Source organism: Lotus japonicus, chromosome 3 (assembly GCF_012489685.1).
Source record: "Lotus japonicus ecotype B-129 chromosome 3, LjGifu_v1.2".
Taxonomy (NCBI): domain Eukaryota; kingdom Viridiplantae; phylum Streptophyta; class Magnoliopsida; order Fabales; family Fabaceae; genus Lotus; species Lotus japonicus.
Window position 1 is genome coordinate 21,428,569 of NC_080043.1, and position 18,011 is coordinate 21,446,579.

The following is an 18,011-nucleotide window of genomic DNA, read 5'->3' on the forward strand; positions in this document are numbered from 1 at the left end:
GGTGGAACCCGGATCGCAAATCAATCTTGGTGAACATAGAAGCACCTCCTAACTCATCAAGAAGTTCATCAATGGTGGGAATGGGAAAGCGGTCGCGCACCGTAATGGCGTTGAGACTCCGATAATCAACACAAAACCTCCATGTTCCATCATTTTTCTTGATTAGTAGCACGGGAGAAGAGAAGGGACTAGTGCTTGGCACCACTATGCCCTCTTGAAGCATGTCTGCCAAAATAGTCGCCATGGCCTCCTTTTGTGTATGTGGGTATCTATAAGGTTTGACGTTGACTGGTCTTGAATTGGGAATTAGGGTTATGTGGTGGTCATGTGGTCTGGAGGGGGGTAGGCCTTGGGGAAGAGAAAAAACAACGGCGTAGGATTGCAAGAGATCCCAAAGCTGGCTATTAAAATCTGGTGGAACTTGTGATAAGTTGTCCAGATGGAGGAAAGTGGGGGTGTGGCAGTCAAGGTGGTTTGTAGGAATTAAGGAGACTGTGTGGCATTCGGATATAGCATCTAAATCAATGAATCTGGATAGGTGGTGCAAGGATGCTGAGGCAGCAGGAGTTTGTGGTGGAAGGCCAGTGAGGGTGCAGGAGATGCCGTCGCGTTGGAAGGTTATGGAAGGCACTGAGAAATCCGTAATGGTGGAGCCTAATGTCCCTAGCCACTCCATGCCGAGCACCACGTCCGCGCCATGGACGTCGAGGATATGGAAGGGAACGGTGAAACTGAGGCCTTCCAAGAGAAGCACTGTAACTGGACAAAAGCCAGAACAGTGTATATAAGCTCCGTTACCCACCATTACTGGAAACTATGTGATGGGAATCGTGGTTAGGTGGAGATAGCGCGCCATGCGCGGTGGCATCACGTTATGGGTACTGCCGGTGTCGACGAGAACCCGTATTGGTTTGCCGGAGATGAATCCGTTGAATCGGATTGCCTTGGGGGAAGGTTTTCCGGTGAGGGCTTGAGCTGATAGATGGAAGTGCAGTGCCACTGTGCTATCAAGATCTTCCACCGGAATATAAGTCTCTTCGGCTGTGTCTTCGGGTTCGTCGGCGAGGAGCAGGAAAAACCTTCGTGGTTGACATCGGTGGCCTTGGGTATAACGCTCATCACAGTTGAAACAAAGACCTAGCGTACGCCGCTCTTGCATTTGGGCAGTGGTGAGGCGCTTAACCGGAAGGTTGGATGTACGTTAGTGGGTTGGCGGTGGTTGTATTGAGGATGAAGTGGGAGGTGTGTGTGTGGCAGGTTTGGCTGGGGGTGTGGTAGTGGTTGAGCGGGGTGGGTTATGAAGTACTGTGGCGGGGGAAGGGTTGCTGGAAGATGATGCAGGTTTGAAGGGTTTGTATTGTGGGGGTGGTGAGTGTTTGGACTCAATGAGTTTGGCAAGGCCAATTGCGTGGTGGACCGAGTATGGTCTGAAAACTTTGAGTTCTTGGAGGATGGCAGGTTTAAGGCCAGAAAGGAAGCAATCCAAGATGATTTCAGGAGGTAACCCAACCACCTGGTTACAAAGCTTCTCGAATCTGGTATGGTAATCTTGCACGGTGGAGGTTTGGTGTAACTTGAAGAGCTCTTGTTGGGGGTTTTCGTAGCTAGAAGGCCCAAATCGCTGAACCAGTGCTCTGGTGAACTCTTCCCAAGTGATGAGTTGCTTGTTGTTGTATAGCCATTTGAACCAGCTCAACGCCTCACCTCTCATGTAGAAGGAGATGATGCTCAAGCGTTGGTCATAGGGGGTTTTGTGAAAGCGGAAAAACTGATCTGCGTGGAATAACCAGTCGTTTGGTTCAGATCCATCGAAGGGGTTTAGGAGTAGCTTCATGGCACTCTGAATGGGGGTGGCGTTGGGTTTGGTGGGCCAGTGGAGGTAGTTTGTGAAAGGAACCCAGGTTGGAGATCTTCGAAACCTGGTGTGGTTGTGGTGGTACACGGGGTTGAGCCTGTGTAGATAGATTCGCCAGCTGATCCAGTAAGGTTGATACGGTGGACTCCATGGAAGATGTGAAGTGTTGAGCCATGGTGGCAAAGCGAGCGTCAATAGCAGTCAACAAGGCTGGTGGAATTTCGTCATCTTCTGCAGGAGGCATGATGGAGAATGAAAGCACCAATGATAGATCCTTGATCCAATCGAGGTCAGACTCAGAAATAAAGGGATAAAACTAAAAACAACTTTTGAGAATTTTCATTGATTGATTCATTCAGTGAGGAATCTTGCTTTAAATAAGCAATTACAGCTGTCCTACAACGGTGCCAGAACCTTCTAGGTTCATTTAATTGGATAAGACCTAAACAGGATCCTAGGTGGGGAAAAATATGAAATAAAAGAAATATCAATAACAATTACTCATGGGCTTGACTAGATGATATAATCCTTCAGCTTAATGGGCTTACTGGTGGTTCTTTTGGGCCTATCAGACTGGAACCAATTTGATGATTAATCCAAATAATAAATATAGTAAGTCTAACAAACATAATAAGTCCAACATAAATAATATTTCTTCAAAATCAGAGTCTTCTGGCTGCCATGTCCTCCTCCATGGCCCGCAGGACACGAGTACTCATCAACCGCTTCCGTTTGTCCTAAAGCTGTGTGAATAGATGTGTAAACAATCAGATGAAGTGGTCAGTGTCGTCCTCCACTTGTGCGTCAGCAACATCAACAACAGGAGCTACAACATCTGACTCCGCAACAACGGGATAATGAGAGCTTGACATGTAATAGGGATAAGCCGGGGAATGCAACGACATGTAAGCATCCGAAGAATCCACCTCGTACGAGGAAGTCATCACCCTGCATATTTGAATTGATTACTGGAGCTTGGTATAATTGATTATAATAATTGTTTAAAAAATATTATAATAATTAAATAGATTCTAGAAGCAATAATCATCCTGTGGTACTCGGATATCTGTTTGAGGCAATGGATTAACGAAACTTGTTGTCCTCCTTAAAACCAGTGTTATTAAACTCGGCTCGGTGATCGACTTGTTCAGGGCACTAGGTCAATGAGTCACTGGTCTGACCACCAGGTCACTGATTCAAATGCTTGACTCGGTGTATATTAAAAAAATTTAAAATTGTTCCATACAATATGAAGTTAATATATAAATAATAAAAGAGGTTTCAAAACATTAAATAGCATAATGGTGTAGTGGTTAACATTTCTTCACATTGCCTCAAGGTGCGCTTTGATGTGTTTTTCTGCTGCTGCTGCTGTTTTTGCTGCTGGATTTTAAATTTTTTTTGTTGCTGGAAAATTCTCTTTTGTTGTATTGCTGCTGCATTTTCTATTGCTAGAAGCCTGAAAATCATAATGCCGACTGACTGATAATTTTTTATCTACTGTGCTTTGATGAATGTTGCATTATGCTATAGTCTTTACTGATGTCGTGGATTTTTCATGCTCCTCCTACTTTTTCGGCCCTCCACTAGTAGTGTAGTGTAGCCTGTTGTCTTTCTATTGTACCTTGTCTGTTTTATTGGTTCTGTTTCTTTACTGTATTGCTGTTTTTCATTGTTCCTTTATTATATTTCGTTGTAAGTTTTAGTTGTTTTTGGACTTTAAACTTTCTTATTTCCATGAGAAGCTTTCTCTCATGATTTTATCTATAGTATTTATCTTTTTCGAAAAAAAAGTAAACAAAACAATTTGAAAGACCCAAATATATTAAATATTAACTGCACAACTCTAAAATGGGCTCCCATGTACGACCCATTATCAACATATCAATAAAAGAATTAAAAAACACAAAATAGGTGACTCGTCGAAAACCGATCGATTGACACCGGTTTTTCATCCAAATCGGTCGGGTCCTTTCAGTTCATCCTGGTTTGAATGCACGACCGATTTGATTGTCAACTCCAACCGACTAAGTCACCGGTTCACGGTCTGATCGGTTCAACCAGCCGGTCCGGTCCAAGTTTAAAAACACTGCTTAAAACACAATATCAGTTACCTGCTTATTTCTATTAATTTTGGCTTAATTGCACTTTTGGTCCCCCAACTTTAGCCTTCTTGTGAAAATCGTCCCCAAACTTTAAAATTAGCAAAAAACGTTCCTAATGTTTACACCCGGTTGCAAAAATGATCTTCCGTCCAATTCCATAAAAAAACTAACGGAATATTCCTCAAAAAATTAATTAAAAAATTTAGTCTCTGAAACATTCATTATCTTCATATTAAAAACCCATAAATTCATCATCTTCATCCCATTTTTCCTTCATCTTCATATAAATGAGTAAATCAAAATTAAGCTTTCTCATCCAAAAATCACTATCCTATATACCAATAAAAAATTATTAAAGCCATCAAATTCAACAAATTTAATTCTTCACACATAACTCCAGAAGGTAGATCTAGATGGAAAAACACCCCATTATTGCAAACATTGCAGGAACTTTCCTTCCCAGATATTCACAATTTACCAAAAATAGCTTATAAACACCCATCAAGTGAAACCCAAGGAAACAAAATCAAAATTGAATCTTCAGCTACGAAGAAACCTGAAGAGTTTGGCTTGGTGGGTAGTTTGACAGAATGCAGCGAATTCCATGTGGGAATAATTGGGTGAAGACAACTCCATCACCATGCACGCGGAGTTGAAGATGAAGCTCAGAAACACCTTCAACCCACCCGACCCCATAACCCACCCACACCCAACCTCACCCCACCCCAGATCTGAAACCCAACCTCACTTTTGTGCCGCTCTGCACCACCACCGTCACAAACCCCCACCACCGAAACCTAACTCCCACCACCGAAACCCAACCCCATCTAAAACTCTCTTTGTTATTTTTTTTGGGTTCCACGGAGGATATGCAAGATCTGAGTTCTTCAAGAGGTGCGTTTTCGAGCTTGATGGTGTTGTCCGCGCGGTGGTTGCCGCGGCGGTTGCTGGTGGGTCGGTGGAGGTGAGCGACAGAGTTGGATTTCATCATTTCCTACTCTTTGATATGCTTCGTTCTCATCCACATGAGGAGCACAACTTAGAGGGAGAAGTAAAAAATGTTCAGACTTTCAAATTGATTGGGCAAGATGGGTGTATCCTCAATTGATGGTTGATTTGAGATCTGAAATTGATGTTTGGGGTGGGGTTGATGATTTTTTTGGTTTGCTTCTGGAATTTCTAGAGAAGAATATGAAGATGATGAAGGTTCTTTGAAGAAGATGAACATTCATCAATTTCTAGGTTTTTGTTTTATTTTTTATTAATTTTTATCCCAGAATTCATAAAATATTGGATGTAATTGGACGGAAGATCATTTTTGCAACCGGGTGTAGACGTTAGGGACGTGTTTTGCTAATTTTGAAGTTTTGGGACGATTTTCGCAAGAAGGCCAAAGTTGGGGGACCAAAAGTGCAATTAAGCCATTAATTTTACATGTTTGCCCTCTAAATTAAGTGCAACATTTCTTAAATTATAGACCCAACCCTTGAAAAAAACGGATAATTATTTTCTTCACATTAAATTGAGGATTGATCCCTTACTTCTGTTATACAATGAATGGCCGGTGAGACTTAGCTATTGAAGTCAAAATGGGGCGGCAGAAATGTCACAAATGGATATCTAAGCAAAGGGAGACGGCCATGTTCTTGTTTTACATAAATGAATGTAATATGTTTATGACTTTGGTTTTAATTAAAAAATTAAGCACTCATTAGTTATTGACTTTACAATATGTTTATTATTGAATGCAGATGCACTGATCTACATGACATGGAAGCAACTTCCAATCAAATGAATAATATTTGACCATACATTATTTCATACACGTGTCAACTAAAAGTGCATGAATGTGCTCCTATATATACTCATCTATCACTAGTTGGAGTCTCTGCACCATCTTGGCTAGTTTTGATAAGTTAAGAAAATGCTGATTCCTATGGCAATTAGGTGGAGAATGTTATGCTTTGTGCTTCTCTTCACATCAATTTTGATCTGCCATGAAGCCCGTCCTCTTCCTTTCACACGCTCAAGCAGTAATGAAAATCACACATTTGTGCAGAGTGCCAAACATGTGTTGAAGGAAATCATAAGAAGGAAGCAGCTGTTGGGAACACAATTTGAGCCCAATCGACTTAGTCCAGGTGGGCCAGACCCTCACCATCATTAATTTTCCACAATTAGAGGCAGGGACAGATTCTGAAATTATCGCTCTTGGAGGCAATATAGGCAATATGTACATTTTGAAAACGTTGTACAATTCTTTCATCTCAATAATATCATGTTTTTGTGTCTTCAATTATTTTTTTCTCAAGCAAAATTTCTATAAAGATTATTAAGTTAATTTAATCCAAAGGGAAATTATAGATTTATGCAATGTGTATCTTTAATTATTATTTCAGGTTACTTATAATGATCATACACATACATTAGCAAATTAACATTCCAAGAGGAGAAAAAGGAAAATGCAGAGACAGAGTGTTAAGAAAACTGAGAAATTCATAAATCCTCACTAAAATCCCAACTTTTGTGTGATTGGTGTATGTACTATTCTTTTTTTATGCAAATTCACATTAGATGAATTGAACCATAATGTTGAGCAATTCCAGAAATTCTTCAAAAGTAGATGTATTTTCAAATTTTCATGCGAGTGGGAAACGAGTCATGTAAACATATATACTCTTTAGTCTACTCTTGGATAGACTGCATGTTTTGAATTTTACGACTACTTACGGAGTTTGTGAGAGTACACAAGATAACTCAAGTGTAAGAGTTAGAGACAAAAGAGTTGGGTGAGATGAAGGGTGAATGATCCAGAGTTCGAACCCTGAGGATGACTAATTTATTAATATTACTAACAGCTAATATTTGCCTATAAAAAGAAATGAAGGAGGCGCGGAGCTGCCTAGATTTCAAGCTTATCATTGACTTTTTTTAGAGAAAGAATTATTGGATATCAAATATCTAGAATTTTCTTTTGTATATTATTTGGATGATTTGATCCCCAAGGATCATGATTGAGAAATGTTTGATCGTCTTTCTCCAAGGAAGAGGCAAAACATAATCTACTTTTTGGGTAAACATTGTTGACAATTGTGTGTGCCAAAAGTTAAGTGGGTGTAATTATCACTCTCACACTCTTAATGCTAAAGATGATAAATTTAGTCTCGGTTAGATCTCTAAATGTAACCTTGAAAGTAAAGGAATTTAAAGATTCACTAAAGACATCATTAGGCTGCAAATATTGGAAAATATATAAAGATCACCAAAGTTATATTGTAACAAGAAATAAGCAACTTTAAAAGAAACAGCGCATAATGAAAAGATGTCAATTGAACACATTGGAATTGATACTAATGTAGAAGATCCATTTAGAAAAGGATTTTTATCATTGATCTTTCATAAGTGTACTAATCATATCGATGTTATTATGTTCGAGATATATAAGTATAGTGCGAGCATGTATTGTGTTTAATAGATTAAACTTGTGTATATGGTATTTTTCTGATCAAATATATATATTAAAGTTATTCAGCATTAAGATTTTGTGATTCACTCGATTCAGTGTACTAAAGTAATGATCTCACTAAAGTAAATGAGAACCAATTAGAATTAGACGATCATATTGCATGTAAATTTCCATGCTACACATCCATAATTCTATAATTGATAGGGAATTATTATTCAGACCCTCACTCCTATTTAGACCCTCAAAATATGGGAAATGTCTAAAATACCCTTAATGAATTTTTTTTTTGAAAAATACCCCTCCATCCATCCTCACCTTCTTCCTAATGCTTTGTTGAAACCCACCCCCCTCTCACCACATACTCTTTCTTCTTCCAAACCCACTCTCAACTTCCCACATTGTTGCCGGTCACCGCCTACACCACCTACGCCATCGCCGCCGTCGTCCTCACCCAACACCATCACCAACGTCGCCACCGCAGTTGTCGTTGTCACCCGACTTCTCCTACCTCGTTGCCGTCGTCATCTGTGAAGGTACTGCACTCTAATCCCGATCTAGATCTATCACACTCTCATTAAGCGTGAGCACCGTACTCTTTGTGTGCGTCAGGTTCGCACCCTGAGAGTGCGACAGGGACGCACACTGATAGTGCGTTTATCTGTTATATTTATCCAGACGCATTGTTTAACCGCGTCGTTGTCGCACTTATAAGATGCGTGTGTGACGCGCTTTCAACGTGCGATTAATACATTTCTGGCCTGTAACAGAAACAGTAAACAATTTGCATATTTTCTTTTGCATTTCAGGATGAGTCTCCCTGAGTCATATGAAGTGAACATGCCACAAGAAAGGCAATTAGCCAATGTAGAAGATATACATGATGTGCCAATTGCAGCGGGCTACACAGAACAATTTACCACATACAGGGTATTTTCATAACCAATGAGTGAGTTTATGTCAAATAAGTTGAATTTATATGTGATGCGTATATGTGTTAATATTTTGTAGGTTTTTTCTACTCGGGAGGAGCTTTTGGATTGGGCTAAGAATGTAGGAAAGTATCATGGGTTTGTGATCATAATTAGAAGGTCTGATTGTGTGAGCAAGGGCCGTGGGAGTAAAGGCAGACAGGTGGTTACTTTGGTGTGCGAGATGAGCGGAAAGTACAAACCATACAAGCCTGTGTTGGTGCGGAAGGGAACAGGAACCAAGAAATGTGATTGTCCGTTCAGGCTCAAGGCGAGATACACATCAGAAGATGGTTTGTGGAGGTTGACTGTAGTACGTGACGACCACAACCATCAGCCAGCCGAGACTCTGAAGTGCGTTAGTCGCACAGTTACAGAGTGCGACCTAATTAATCACACCTTAAACATGCGCCTGCAACGCATGTTTAAGGAGCGTCTACGTCGCTCCTTGGGTAGGTGCGAGAGAAACGCACTACAAGGTGCGTTCGAAAGGGGTAATTTCGGGTTTCAAAATTTTCCTTCAGTCTAAATAGGGGTGGGGGTCTGAATAACAATTCCCTAATTGATATATGTCATTTGGCTGTGTTAGTATATCTGTATATGTAACCTTTTAAATTGTTGTATATGTTATTAATACATTATCATCATTTCAAAAGTGAAGGATTATTTTAACAGAAATTAACTCAAAAATAAATTATTAGTAAACTTTTGCTTCATTATTGATCATGTGAACAAATGAACTAGTTTCATTCGAAAATTCCTCTTTGAAGAATGTAGATATGCTAAGTATGGTGGACAATGAAATAATGGTAAAGAGAAAAAGAATCCAAGGAAAAAAGTGCGTTATTTTCTACTACTCCTACCTCTTTGAAAATTTGAAAGAGAGTAATGATGATATCTCTAGGGAGGCGATTGAGAATACTAATTAATGGGAGTAATAATGCAATTGCTTTTTTCATTCAATGTTAATGTGAGGGGGAAGGGGACTGAGGTGAAATGACATTATATTAGAGATTGAACCAGTGATTAATATCTACGAGGGTTTGGTGTCATGTTGTGTATCTGGAATAAGGAAGTTTTCAAAATTCAAGAGTGTGCCCGGGTCACGTTTCATTGGTAAGATGATTTTGGGGAACTCGGGACCATCATTGTGTGATTGTGAACGTTTATGCATGCTCCAACTTGTAAGAGAAGAGAAGATTATGGGTTAAGTTGGAGGTTTGGAAGTGCAATTTCTCTACTCCATTGTGGTACTTCGTTGGGGATTACAATGTCGTAAGGGACATTAAGGAAAAGGAGGAAATCTTCTATCATGATTATTCAAGGAAGAAGGGAAATTGGACGACTTCAATTTGTTCATTTATATTTTATAACATGAAACTAGTTGATATTCCTATGATGGGGAAAAATTCACATGGTTCTGCCCCAATGAGAAATATTTTTAATCTCGTATATGGCAGTGGCCCCTTTAATTTTGTTAAGGTTCTCTGAGTTTGACCGGGGTCATGAATGAAAAATTTACAAAAACATTCGCGGGAATTCATATATATAAATAGTAATTTTAGCACGAATTGCTCTTTTGAGACATTAATGTAAGGGTACCCTTAATGTAAACGAAAATGAGCATTCTTGAAATAACTACTAAATTATCAAATACACTAAATAGAGTTATGATATATACACACCTCTCCACTTCTTTTCCACTTTCATTCTATTTATTTCTCTCTTCTTTATCAATTAAATCACATATCATATCTTTACTAAATATTATACTTTTCAACAATCAATATTTTTAATTTTCTGATTATTTAACGAGTGTCCGAAATTAAGATGCTCCATGACAAGACTTTTTTATATTTTATTAAATAAATAAGGCAATGGTATGTGACATTTATGTCCTTTTCTTAATCTGAGTTGAAACCCATGAAAACATTTGTCTTTAGGTGAGAGAACTTTATGAAGAATTGAGAATTCTTCTGAGTGCGATTTCCCTCACTAAAATTCAGATTAGTGAGTGCCTCGTGGGGTCTGAGAAGCAGTTGATCTTAATATCAATAAAAGCTTAGGAGATAATGTATGGGATTGAAATTGGTTTGTAAATCAATAAACTATATTATGCTTACAGCACTTTTTCTTTAGTGTGGTGTTTACTGGATATATTCAACTTTACGGCATTACGAGAAAGAAAAAACGTTATGGCCATTGAGACATCGGTTGCCATCATTAATTTTTCCGAAGGTCAACACATTTTTAATTCTTTCTTTATAGAATGAAGTTAAAATGGGTGGAGATACCTTATAGGTCACATGAAATTAACAAAAGGACACTTATATTGTTTTAATCCTTGTCCTCTACTTCATTCCATACATTGATAAATGCATCAGCCTTTTGTACAATGGTAACTTTGACTAAGGATAATATTGACTAAATAAATGGTGTTCATACGTGCTTGACCAATATAGCATGACAATGTGAGCTAATTAATAATTTAGAGGCTTACCAAATAAAATAAATTTAATTTTGAGATCGAGTTCACATTATTAGGGTTTGATAGAAAAAGTAACGTGAGAGAGAAAATAGAAAGAGGTTTGAGGAAAAAATTATTATTCACTCATGTTAAAATTGAAAACATTACACGGAAAACATAAAAGACATAATCCTAATATGTTTTGTAACTCTTAAAGGATATAAGTGGCATAGTTGTGGGTCGGTCATCAGACTACTTTCTTTTTTTTTGCTTCATCATCAGACTACTTTCTGTTTCTGCCTAAAATAAATGACACTTTTTCCTTACCCTCAGATTAAAAATTTAAAAAGAAGAACAGTCCTATGAATAATGATCCAAACCATTACTGCTAGGTTAATTAACTACTCTATCTTATATACTATAGATAATCTTTTATACACTATATAATACATCAAACTTCATAGTTCAACTACATGTCCATTCCGCTGGTTTAAGAGAAAAAGAAAGTTTTTTCTATTCCATGGCGGCTTAAGTAAAAATAATAATGGCATTATGGCCGTTATCAAAATTTTACAGTAGGATTCCTCGACCGCATGTAAAACTTTAAAAAATCATAATCTTTCTTAAGTTGCTGATATCTTACAGTCATGATCATTCAATGGTTTCATTGGTTGCGAGGCGGCCGCCATTTGTTTGTAGGAGATCAAAGAAAATCCAGGTCTCTTCTTAAAATGATGACATCTATTATAGTGTTATTTTGTTGTACTTTTCATTTTCAGATCAAGCAATGTAAATAGAGTTAATTGCAATGTTGGTGCCACTAGTTTTGACTAAAGTCTCCAAAAATTATTCACATGAATTGCATGCTTTGATAAGGGAGGATAGAAACTTATATACATACTTTTTATTATTTCTCCTTATGAATAGTATTCCTTTCTTGTTGTTATATGGAGATGCACACTTGATATCTAAATATAGAGTCATCTGCTTGAGGATAAGCAGAGTTTAAGTGTCGGGAGATTGAAGCGCGTCTAAAATGTATGCAGGGGCGGACCCACGTTCAGTTCAGGGGGTTCAGTTGAACCCCCTGGAAAAAAAAAATTCCTACATACCCCCTGTAGTAAATTTTTTTTGAACCCCCTGAAATTAAAAAATTGCACCCAGGTCCCAGACAGCCTCACTCTCTCTCACGCACTCATTCTCACTCTCAGTCTCTCTCTCACCACACTCACGAATCACGATTCTGTCATTCACACGGTCACACCTCTTCTCCTTCTCTTGACCACCACCGATCCAGTCCACCACCACCAGCCGACGCACCACCGCCACCGGCCACCAGCCCACCACAATCCTTCTCTGCTCACTACCTTCTCTCTCTCTCACGACTCTGGTTCTACACTTCTACTTCTCAACTCTCAAGCACAACACACACCAGTGACACCACGCGGCCACGCCACCAGTCCACCACCACCGGCGGCCGGCGCACACTGCACAACGCCACCACCCACTCTCTCTCTCTCTGTTGAAGCTTGAAGGTTGGTTGGAATTGAAAACCCCCAAATTGAAAAACCCCAAATTGAAAACCTAAACCCCAAATTGAAAACCCTAACTGCTATTATTTTGATTTGCTTTCCCTTTTGCTGAGTTTGAAAGTAGCGTATGTTGTCAATTGTTGAATTTGCTGAAATCAATTTGTCAATTGTTGGCTGGAATATTAGATATTTCTGATTTTTTGATTATTTTCTACTTTTGTTTCGCCTTCTGGGATTTCTGTGATATTGTAAATTAGGTTTGAAGAGGAACACTAATTTTATTTGAAGATTTCTTGCACAGGTTTTGGAGTCAACATGTTCCTTCTTAGAAGGCAAGCCCAGAATCAGCAAGAGAATGGTCCTGCGCAACAGGATGCAAAGGTAATCTTCAATTTGCATTTGACATTGTTTCTTGATTCAATTTGCAGCTATGTAGTATAAAATTGATTTGCTTGAAAGTTGCTTTATTGGGTAAAATTTGATGTGGGAATATGAGAATTGATGAATAAAATGGCTTTAATTATTTATTTATTTAATGGGAGGTGTGTATTCATGTCTGATATGTTGAAAGTGTGTGATTGGTGCTAGGTTCATTTTGTCCCTGATGAACGAGGCTAGCTTATTTCTGCTTCAGAAGATGGTTTGATCTGCACATTTGATACCACGGGAGATATCAATGATGATGATCATCTAGAGTCAGTAAGTCCAGGACTTCAAATTGAATTGCAATCTGTGTGTAATTCTTGCACCTTGCAACCTTCTTAAATGACCAAAGATATCAAAGAGCTAAGCAATCATATGAAAAATTGTGTTCTTGGTCTCTCTGGTTATATGCTATTGGGTATTTAGGGATTCAGCAGTCTTGCTAGTTGCTACATTTTTAATTCCATTTCACTTGATGTATCATGCTCTTCATTTTGAATGGATTTCATATCTTCTTTAGCGGTATTTTTTCCTTCTTTGTTTAAATAAAAATGTTCTTTGTATTTATGTATGTATTGTTTTCATGAAGAAAGTTTCAAAATGGTCTCTTTGAGTTTCTTCTCTTTTTTGTTTCTTTTAGTTACTTTTTATTTTACTTCCGTAGCTATGCAAATTAATGGTGAAATTGATATTACTGATCCTATCTGTTGCTAGGATGCTTATTTATGCAGAGCTCAAGCTTCACATTTTAAAAAATAGAAGGTTTCTTTGTGTCTTTTGTATTTTGAACTGCTGTTTTTTTGGCATGCAAAATCAATAAATTTCTTGTTTACAAAATTGTAGGTGATTAATGTGGGAACTTCCATTGCCAAGGTAGGGCTTTTTGGAGAGAGTTATCAGAAGCTTTGGTGTTTAACGCATATTGAAACCTTGGGGTACAGTTTATTTCGGTTATCTGTTTAGTTCAGGTTACAAAGGTATATGAAAGTCTTTTCCCTTTCGCTGTGTTTGGAATCCTTAAAATCATCATGGAATTGGAATGAATTCTCGTATGAATCTGGTTTTAAATTGTCATGGTTTAAGACTTTAATTCATTTACCAATCATCGTGTTTGTAAATTGTAATATCTCATAATTTGTTACTTTTAATGGATTTGTAAATCATTTTCATTCAACTGAATTCTTTTCATTTTTTAAGCTTTCCCAACATAGGATTTGTGCATTTCGTGTATTTCTCTGTCCAGTTCTTCAGCAGTTCAGTATTTTAATTGATGTGTTCTTTTGAAAATTTTGAACCCCCTGACCTCGGGGTCCTGGATCCGCCACTGAATGTATGATAAATACCTCTAATTCTCTATCATTATACATCCGTTTATGCACTTGGTATATAAAACCTATGTTCATTCAATTGTATTTGCATAAAGAAAGAGGACAGAATAAAAAAGTGAAAAATAGTGAAAAAGGAATAGACGCCCTACGTGGACTTAGAGGGATTGACGAAGGAACACGGTCGTGTTAGCTTCGGTCGTGCCAAACAATTAGTAGAATACCACAGTCATGCATAAGTCTAACACGCCCATGTTGACGTGTGTTAAGCCAACACGACCATGCTACCTGAGCCACAACTGTGCCATCCAGTGACACCATAAGGAAGCGTGTTTAATGCCAACATGGTCGTGTTGCTTAAACAATGGTCGTTCCAGCCAACTTAGCCAGAGCCTCAGTTAACCCTAAATATTCCTATATAAAGAGGCCAAACACACGGAGAGTGCGATTGAGAGCCGCCACAAAAGAGGTATATATATTTTGAGGTAACAATATGTACAAAGAACAATGATAACATTTGTTACTTCGCAGTGAGTGAGAGTGAGAGACAGGACATGACAATCCTAAAGGAGGAGAAGAACGCAGAAGCATCAAATTAATTCACTCATTTCACTGTTTCTTTAAGATTATCATAGCTATTAATATTTTGGTCATGTTATTTTCTATCATAAGTAGCTAAATCCTCTCTCTCGAGGTTGTAATATTGGATATGATTCGAACTCTCGTTTATTATTTATGTTATATCTTTGAATTTTGTTTATAATTAATTTATGTGCTTACTTTTTACGTGCTTAATTCTATGTCAACCATATTTGTAATAGTTAATTTGGTCTTAATCAGGGGAATTAATTATGGAATAATAAAAGGGAAAAAACATAGAACGATTGGAAGATTGGAATATTCGCTCCTAATAAGAGGCCTCACGATTTGAAATATCGCTCCTAATAGACTTATTTATTTCCTTTAGTGTTAATTGAGTCTTTTATGTTTTAGAGTAATCATTTGCATTTTAGTCCTTCTTAGAATCTTTATTTGCACTTTTAGTCCATAGGATTGAATTTTTTTGCATTCTGGTCCTTGGCTAAGCATGTTAGAGCATTTCAGAGTAAAATGAGAATTGCTTTTATGAACATATGTTGGAATACCTTCTAAACTTCCATGGATTAAGAGGCATTATTTGATGTTTGTTGTTACACAAATAAAGGTTTGATGTTCATTTAGTGTGCAACCAAGTCATAAATACTCATCATAGGTTGTCTTGGAATCTTTCATGATGAAGAACAGCAAGAAATTGAAGAAGGTAAAGGCTTTAGTGATTTTATTACTGAGTAATAAAGAGAATAAGATTTTTTTGAAGGTATTAGGGATATAGTGTTAGACTAGTTAGTTAGTCAACTATCCTGTTAGTTGACTAATGGTTAGCCATTGCAATAGTCTTTATGAGAGACTATATATACCTATACTACTCACTGTAATCTTTACCTTTGATATAACAGAATTCAATTACAATAGTTTCTCTCTCTCTCTCTCTCTCTCTGAGTTTGGTTCATCTTCAACATGGTATCCAGAGCAAGTTTCGGTCCATAGCCATGGCTGCCAGTGATTCTTCTACTGCAAATTCTCTTTCTTCCACTGAGAATTCTCTTTCTAAGTCTCTTTCTCACTGCATAAGCATTAAGCTTGATGAGAAAAATTTTCTCTCCTGGAAGCAGCAGATTGAAGGTGTGATTCGAACGCACAAGCTTCAACGATTTGTTGCAAATCCAGTAATTCCAGATCGCTTTCTCTCTGATGAAGATCGTGCATCTGAAAGTGTCAATCCAGCGTATTCTACTTGGGAACAACAAGATTCAGCGTTGTTCACTTGGTTGCTGTCATCGCTATCTGAATCTCTTCTTCCGATTGTGGTCAATTGCAGTCTTTCGTATCAAGTTTGGGATGAGATTATCGAATTTCATGAATCGAAAGCACAGGCTCAGTCAACGCAACTCAGATCTGAGCTCAAATCCATCACCAAAAGTTCGTTATCTGCATCTGAATACTTGCGTAAGATTAAGTCGATTATCAACACGCTAATCTCGATTGGAGATCCGGTTTCCTTTCGTGATCATCTGGATTTCATCTTCGATGGACTTCCCGAGGAATTCAATCCTCTAACGACTCTTGTCTTCAATCGCGGAACTCCTTGCTCCATCAACGAAGTTGAATCCATGATCATTAGTCATGAAGCACGAATGGATCGCGTCAAGAAGAAGCAGACGAGTGATTCCTTGATTACTGCGAATGTTGCGCAGGCAAATGTTGCTTCCTCGAATCACTCTACTGTGCAATCTTCTGCAAGCTCGTATGGAATGCCAAATTCGCTATCTGCTGATGATTCTAATGGTGATTACCACAGTGATTATCGTGGTGGTGGCGATTATCGTGGTGGACGCAGTGGTGGCCGTGGCGGACGGCGTGGTCGCGGTCGCAATGGTAGGGATTACTCTGTACAGTGCCAGATTTGCTCTAAATACGGTCATGATGCATCTATCTGTTATCACAGAAACACTTATGGATCCTCTGCATCATCTGGCACTTCACAATTTGGAGGTTTTGCTCCACAGTATGGGTTTCCTGGAACCATACCTTCTCAGTTTGGATTTCCAGGGTATGGTGCTATGCCTGGTTTTCCTCCTATGGCTGGTTTTCCCTCTATGCCTGGTTTTGGTCTTCTTGGAAGGCCTACTGCACCTTCCTGGTATTCACAGCAGTTCTATCCTGGAGGATATGCATCTCTTAGTCAGCAACCACATCACAACTCTCAACCTACCTGGAATTCCCAGCGAGCACTGCCCCCTGCTCAACATTCACCTTCACAACCTCCTCACAGACCACCACAGTCCTATCTTACTACTTCAGATACTAGCTCAATCCTAGGACCAGCACCTCAAGGACTCCTTGCAGGGTCTAACAATCATCAAGGTGCAGGGAGCTGGTATCCTGATTCCGGGGCCACTCATCACATCACAAATGACTCTACATTGTTCTCAGACGCCAATTCTGTTGCCAGCAGTGACCATGTCCTCATGGGCAATGGTCAAGGTGTGTCTATTCAGTCTATTGGCACAGCTAAGCTCAATTCACCTATTCAACCTCACACTACATTAACACTTAGCAAACTGCTTTTGGTTCCCTCAATTACAAAAAACCTTGTTAGTGTGAGCAAGTTTGCCAAAGATAATGGAGTGTTTTTTGAGTTCTGGCCAACTGACTGTTTTGTGAAATCTCAGGACAATTTTGATTTGCTTGTTCAAGGAAAGCTTGGCAGTGATGGACTATACAGCTTTGAAGATTTTCAACCTGCTCAAGCTCCTTCTACTACTGATAAGTCTACTTCTACAACCACTTCTTTAGTTTCTGTTTCTGCTTTACATTCTAATAAAGTGCATGTGCAACCAGCTAGTTCAGCACTTGCTCCTTCCTCTTATGATCTATGGCACAATAGATTTGGGCACCCTCATCATGAGGCTCTCAAGCATGCCCTTAGACAATGTAGTCTAGTTGTTCCTACTAAGTCTCCTACTACTGTATGTGCTGCATGTTGCCTTGGAAAGTCTCACAGACTTCCTTCCCATACTTCAACTACAGTTTACTCCTCCCCTTTGCAACTTGTATTTGTGGATTTATGGGGACCAGCTTCTGTACAGTCCTTCTGTGGTTACCATTACTTCCTCACATGTGTTGATGCATTCTCAAGGTATACTTGGATCTATCCTCTTAAGGCTAAATCAGAAGCTTACACTGTATTCACTCAGTTCAAGTCTATGGCAGAATTGCAGCTTAGCCACAAACTCAAGGCTGTACAGAGTGATGGGGGAGGTGAGTTCA

General features: G+C 38.7%; 1 long non-coding RNA gene across 1 annotated transcript; it reads left to right on the forward strand.

The window, feature by feature from the left end:
- The first annotated feature begins 12,033 nt into the window (after positions 1 to 12,033).
- Positions 12,034 to 14,137, forward strand: LOC130748494 (uncharacterized). Its single transcript, XR_009022712.1, has 4 exons — positions 12,034 to 12,396; positions 12,695 to 12,774; positions 12,982 to 13,092; positions 13,660 to 14,137. It is a non-coding gene; the product is annotated as an uncharacterized LOC130748494 (long non-coding RNA).
- Positions 14,138 to 18,011: the final 3,874 nt, after the last annotated feature.